The following is a 7,139-nucleotide window of genomic DNA, read 5'->3' as shown; positions in this document are numbered from 1 at the left end:
GATGAGGGAGAGCAAAATGGAGGCAGAGGGTTAGAAAGAGAGCAGGAGACTGAAACAGGAACAGAAAGACAGACAGGACTGCAACACGTACATGCAGCGTTACATACACTCCTACACGCTCGCAGGCAGGAGACGCAGGAATAAACAAAGTAGCTGAACGTGGACAGACCCGTTTGTAAATGATATTCAAAAGTGAAAGGTGAATCTGAGTGCAGCGCAGCCCGCCGCCGGACTACAGCCGAACTGACGTCAGCAAAAGAAAAAAAAACAAACACAAACAGGAAAGTGTCTTTTTATTGACACACTCGGAGCAGAAACCAGTTCTGTTCAACACCTACGCCTAAAATAGAACAAAGACGCCTGTTCCTGGCTGTCCGGGCCTGCCATGATTCGTCGTCGCACCTCTCTGATGCGGGCCTCGCAGGAAATCCCTCACGATGGCGAGCGCCAGCCCCGCTACAAGTAGGCGGACGCGCCAAGAGACAGAGCTAAGGCTAAAAACTTCATCCCGTCTCATCCGATGCGTGTGCCACGAACAGGAAAATGCACAAGACGCCTCCTTGTGTGTGTGTTTTTTTAGAGCCCTTGTGACGCACGGAGCCTCTGAACAGGCAGAGGCTGCACGACGCGCTGTCTGACTGTGACAGGCAGCGTTTAACAAGCTTTAGATGCACAGACTTAAAGGAATGTGTGGAAAAATACAGAAAACGCTCTCTTACTGGTGCAAACACATCAACGCACATTATTCTGTCTGCATAAAAAAAACAAATGTGACCAAGAGGACTCTTGTGGCAAATAAAAAAATTTAAAAAGGAAGATCAGCAGCTCTGCTTCCACACCTCGCTGCAACAGGATGTTCTGCACAAATAAACACGGTGGTTGAAGTACGGAGTGTTCGTCTATTTAGGCTTGTGGCACTGCTAAACCGCACAGCAGGCGCGCAGCTATCGCAGGACAAATGATAAAACCAGGCTCTCGTCAATATGAAGCACATCCTACGTACTGCACGGGGTTTCAGATGACGGTCGAGTCGCTGATCTGCAGAGGAGAACACGCAGCCCCGCTTCAAAAACCGCATGAACTCGATTTGGATTACCACTCTTAACTTTTCTAGTCGCCTGAGATTCCAACAAGCATCAGGTTTCTTCTTTAAAAAAAAAACAATAGCGATACAGAATTTACTTTAGTGAGAACCTCAGCTGGCTTAAACTGACGTGTAAAGAGAATAAACGTTAAATGAACCGTCCCGTTGCAGGCTCAGTCATGCTCAGTCTGCCTGAAGAAGTCCTCTGGATGAAAGGTGAAACGTTTCAACAAACAACTCGCCCAGAGGACCTGACTCAACCTTATTAGAGTTCAAAGAAATAAAGCTGCTGTCAGTGACGCAACAGGGACTCCACGGTAACCACACACCTGTGTCTCTCACTCCCTGACATGCGACAGGAACGCGTAGCAGAGATTAAGCTTGAAAACTGTGTTTCAGAATTTGAAAGTTCCTGGAGAAACGTCAAAGTTCATGCTCGATAATCCAGGTAAAAAATCCAACAAAGTTCAGTCGGGGCAGCTGGACGGTTTCTTTTTTGTTGTTGAGACGTTTCATCCTTCATCCAAAGGACTTCATCAGTCCGATGAGCCACAACAAACTCAGTCCCACAAGCAGCACACTCACACAATGGGCCAACCAGTTTGATGGTGATAAGATAGTTTCTGGGGCCCGCCCTCTCCCCCGTCGACTCCTGAGGCAGCCATAGCTAAAGTGGTTACAAACAAAGTTCATGCTCAATAATCCAGGTAAAAAATCCAGCAAAGTTCAGTCAAGCCATTGGACGGTTTCTTTTTTTTTTGGAGACATTTCGTCCTTCATTCAAAGGACTTCATCAGTCCAAAAAGGGATTCCAATCCTATTGGATGAAAGGACTGGACATCTTTTAATTTATTTTTGACGGAGTTAACTTTTTCAGCTTTTGCTGTGAATGTTCTGTAACTTCTGTGTGCTGCTGCCTGTCTTGGCCAGGATTCTCTTGCAAAAGAGATTTTAAATCTCAATGGGATTTTCTTGGTGAAATAAAGGTTAAATAAATAAAAATGAAGGACGAAATGTCTCAACAACAAAAAAAAAAAAAAACATCCAGATGACTTGAATGAACTTTGTTGGATTTTCTACCTGGATTACTGAGCATGAACTTTGATGTTTTGAACCACTTTGGCTATGGCTGCCTCAGAGGAGATGATGGGGGAGAGGGTGGGCCCCAGAAACCATCTTATCACCAGCAAACTGGTTGGCCCACTATGTGAATGTGCTCCTTGTGGGACTGAGTTTGTTGTGGCTTCTCGGACTGATGAAGTCCTTTGATTGAAGGACGAAACGTCTCAACAAAAAAAGATTCCTGGAGAAACTTTGACGGGGACTGCCACGTGACGGCATTTTAAAAATTTAGATGACAAAATGCCTACGTTTTGATATATAATATGTGTATCTTAAAAGATGTGGTAGGAAGAGTTTATTCGATGACTTGCTGAGTTTCCTTCAGGGACCTCTCCACTCTAGGTCATGTGACCTCACTGTGGCAGTTAGACGCTGTGAAGAGATCTGTCAGTGTTTTTCAATGAGGAAAAATCGAGTCTTTATTTGCAAATTACATCACCATGGTAACTCGAAATGCCAATAAAAGTAGAAGCACACATCACGGTGCCGAGCCGGTCGGTTTGTTATAAAATTTGTGGGGGTACACGTTGCGGTTCGGGACGCATTAAAGTTGACGAAACAGCAAGACCCTTTTCAGGTGGATAATAATAGGTGGCTGCCTTCAGGCAGTGCCCAATGAAAAAATGTCTGAACTGTAAGTAACAGAAGCAGCTGGTCATCAGCATCTATGTGTTTTATGTAGAAGATATCATGCATTAAAAAAGACCCTTCATGTCCAGTTTTAAAGAAACGATTCTGAGTTCAGATACTTGCGGGACTCGATGAGAGTTTGGATATGCGTTCTCTGAATTCAGAGGATTTGAGATAAAAACATCTACAATTAGATGTGTAATCTGTACAAGAAATGCAAAGTTCACACCTTCCAAAACACTTCAAGCCAGAACTGCCGTCGTCGCTGTGGTTTTTGATTGAACTGAGGCAACATGGTCAACCCACCTCTGTTACGCCTCTGAGCCATCAAGTGAGGCGCTAACAGAGCCGTAACAGGAGAGATGTGAAAGGATAAGCCGGCCGTGCTGGACACGGCTGCTCAATTAGTGATTTATGAACAGGCAGCTGGATGACGGACTGGTCTTTGAGAACATTTCCCAGAATAAATCTGTGGAATTTCCTTATGCTGAATATTTGGTGGTGAAAACTAAAAAAAAAAAAAAAATCACAAATCCTCTACTGCGATTGTATTTAAAAAAAAAAAAAAAAACATTTCGGGTTTCAAAATAGCGCCATCAAATCCCACTTTCTGTCTCATTTAACTGAATGTGCCCAAAGAGAGTTTGTTTTCTTAAAACGTTATTATTGTTTTTTGCAAGTTTCTTTAATTCCATACTGCTACCAAAAGTCAAAACACAATATTCTCATTCGAGCCACATGTTTTTCAAAACTGCAGGAGGACTTGCAGTTCAAGAACTGAGAAGGAAACAGAAGAATTACTTCAAAACCTGTTTGCACCCTTAAATATGTGCAAAAATACAACCACTGTCCTATTTTGATTCACATAATTTCAATAAGAATGTTTCAAAGTACTATAAATTTCTAAAAGTGCAAATTTTATCAACTTGGTTTAACTTTTAACTCGACTTTAGTGAAGTTAAACGTTTTTTCTGCTTGATTTGAGGACTGATTCAGAACCAGTTTCACTGTTTGATGGAGTTTTTTTGTCCATTTTGCATCTGCAAACCTGACTATGACCACAAAAACGATCCCTTAATAATCCTTAATAATCTAGATCATTTAAGCAGACAGTGTGCGAAAGTGGACTTGCATAACAGAAGGCAGGAACTGCAGAGAGACGTTTGGCTCGTGCATCAGCTGAAGGCCTTGAACCAGACGTTGAGCAATCTGTTTATGCCTCGCTGAACTCAAACTCGTGCAGAGAGAAAGATCTCTGTTAGCGTTTAGAAAACCACTTCTTTATGTTCTTTCATCTTAAAGAAAACTCTGCAAACCACAACCAATGTGGTTTTAAAAGCTTTAAAGAGAAACACAAAAGTCTGATCACCTAAAATGACATTTTAAAGTGGACATATTTAAAAAAGTTTTTAAATCCTTTTTTAACTTCTTCCTTCTTGTCTCGCTATTAACTCTAAATTATCATTAGAAACACAATTTACATAACTTTTGATATAAATGAGCTTAAAATGCTTTAGCTATACTTGATGTAATGTTTTATTCTCCTTTTAGAAAGACTTTTATCATCATCGTTTAATTCTAATGCAGCCAAAAACACGTTATTTAGAATTAGCTCAAAAATCAGTTTTTAGTGTTAACCCTAGAAAACTTAATTTAAAAAAAGTAGAGAAATTGCATTTCCTGCGAAAATGCAGCGTGAATGCTTATTGCAGAAGAACTTGCTGAAAAACAGCTGAAATTATCTGAAGAAAAAAAATTCAGAAAAGTAGCTGAAAAAAAAACAAGCCTAGATTAGCAGAAGAAAGCAGAAAGAACACATATTTGCTGAATTAGGTTTAAATAAGTAGAAATTAGCACAAAAATTAGGGAATTAGAAAAAAAAGCTGAAATAAGCAAACAATAGCTGAAAAGTAGCTGAAAAGGCAGAAAGAAGCTTAAAATACCAGAAGGAAGTGGAAGGAGCTGACATGAACTAAAAAATGTGGAATTAGCTGATAAAGCTAAAACTGACATCAAAACAGCTAAATAGTAGCTGAAATAACATAAAAAATTCAATAGCTAAATAAAAGGCTGAAAATAGCATAACAAGCTGCAATTACCATAAAGAAGTTAATTAGGCTGGAAGTAACACAAATTACCACGAAAAACTTGAATTTATCTGAAAACAGCTGAAATTAGCTAAAAATGTTAAAAAGCTAGCTGAAAAGTTAGAAAAAGCTTAAATTAGCACAAAAAAGCAGAAAGAACATATTTGCCAATTATGCTGAAAGAAGTAGAAATTAGTGCAAAAAAGTGGAAATTATCTGAAAAAAAATCTGAAATTGGCAAAAACACAAGGAAAAAAAACAGCTAAAGAAGCAGAAAGAAGCTTAAGTTTCCAGAATGAAGTGGAGAGAGCACAATTCAGTTGAATTAGACTGGGAAAAGTTGAAATGAGCACAACAAATGTGGAATTAGCCAAAAAAGCAGAAATTAGCATAAAAAAACAGCTAAATAGTAGCTGAAATAGCAGAAAAAGCTGAATCTTGCAGAAATATTAAAAAAGGAGCCTAACAAGCAGAAAATGGCAGAAAGAAGTTAGAAGAAGCACAAAAATGTTGTAGTTAGCAGAAAGAACCTGAAAGGAGCATAAAACAGCTGAAAGTAGCTGAAAAAAGTTAAAATTTGCAGAAGGAAGCTGAAAGTAGCTGAACCAGAACAAAATTTGAAAGAAGCAGTAAAAGGTTGTAAACACATCTAAAGATGGATGGAAAATGAGTTCAATTCATTTTCTGTGAGAAAAAAAGTGGCAGAAAAGGCTAAATATTTCAACAAGCTAAAGTTGCACCAATACCAAAAGTCATAGCAGGATTGTCCTGAAAGAGCTGAACGTTTTGATTTATGATTTGTTGAAATAACTTGAAAACTGCGGAACGAGAAAGATGCTGAAAAACGTACTGAAGAAAAATGCATCACAATAGTGTGAATGCTTCATAAACTTTCACACTATGAGCAGATAAATCCCAGAGATTATGAGAACATTTGAACATGTATCGCAGTTGAAACAACTTTAAAGGTTCTTAAGCTTTCCCAAATCCAAAATCCAGCAACATTTTCAAGGTGACATTTCAGGATTTTCCAGCATCTTTCATGATCAACGTTACACAAACGGTAAAAACCACGTTCTGATGCTTTAAAGAACTCTAAATACGTTTGCAAATGCAAAATACAGTTTTGTTTCTTTCATAGTAAACTAATTACGGAGCCTCTTTACAATAAAATATGCTTTTAATCCCCCCGCCCCCCGATTCAAATCTGTTTTTTATTTATTTGATTATAATTTAACATTAAATCTATGCAGATGTTGTGCAACATGCGACTCAAGGTAAATAAAAGGTGCACACTCAGGTAAATCCCTTTTTTTAACATCAGTCAGGTTCTACAAGAGATTAATACTTTTCATTCACACAAACGCTCAGATGGAGCTTCTACTACGATAAGAAACTGATATTAGAGCTGCAGATTGTGCGGGAGGGTTTAATCATACGTCGGAAAGTGTGGGAGTGAGGCTCTGCATCGAGTGGAGCAGTTCAAGTATCTCGGGGTTTTGTTCACGAGTGAGGGAAGAATGGATCAGGACATCTACAGATGGATGGATCGGTGCAGCGTCTGCAATATTGTGGACTCTGTGCCGGTCCGTTGTGGTGAAGAGGGAGCTGAGCTGTAAGGCAAAGCTCTCCGTTTACCGGTCGGTCTACGTTCCTTCCCTCACCTATGGCCACAAGCTCTGGGTAGTGACCGAAAGAATGAGATCACGGATACAGGCGGTTGGAATGAGTTTTCTCCACAGGGTAGCTGGACTCTCCCTTAGAGACGGTGAGAAGTTCAGTTATCAGCAGAGACTCAGAGTAGAACCACTGCTCCTCCACATCCAGAGGAGCCAGTTGAGGTGGTTCAGGCATCTGGTAAGGATGGCACCAGATTCCTCCTTAGGGAGCTTATGCCGGCATGTCTGGATGCCAGATGACGGATGGATGGATGAATGGGTGAACGGATGTATCAATGGATAGATGAATAAATGGATGGATAGATGGATGGATGATCAGCTGATGAATGGATAGATGGATGGTTGCATGGATGGATGAAATGAATGGATGGATGGATAGATGGATGGACGGACGGATGAATGGATATATGGATGGATAAACAGATGGATGAATGAATGGATGGATGGATGGATGGATGAATAGATGGATGGATATATAGATGGATGCATGGATGAATGGATAGATGATGAATGAATGGATGGATGAATGGATAGATT

The 7,139-nt window shown here is 40.0% G+C and overlaps 1 protein-coding gene across 1 annotated transcript in view; it reads right to left on the bottom strand.

Annotated features, from left to right (window-relative positions):
- Positions 1–7,139, bottom strand: part of zbtb4 (zinc finger and BTB domain containing 4) — a 27,120-nt gene that overhangs the window by 9,194 nt on the left and 10,787 nt on the right. The window lies entirely within an intron of this gene.

This window comes from Nematolebias whitei, chromosome 1, assembly GCF_014905685.2.
Source record: "Nematolebias whitei isolate Nwh7 chromosome 1, NemWhi1, whole genome shotgun sequence".
In the NCBI taxonomy this organism is placed as follows: domain Eukaryota; kingdom Metazoa; phylum Chordata; class Actinopteri; order Cyprinodontiformes; family Rivulidae; genus Nematolebias; species Nematolebias whitei.
The sequence above is the reverse complement of the archived record's forward strand: the minus strand, read 5'-3'. Positions and strand labels throughout refer to the sequence as shown.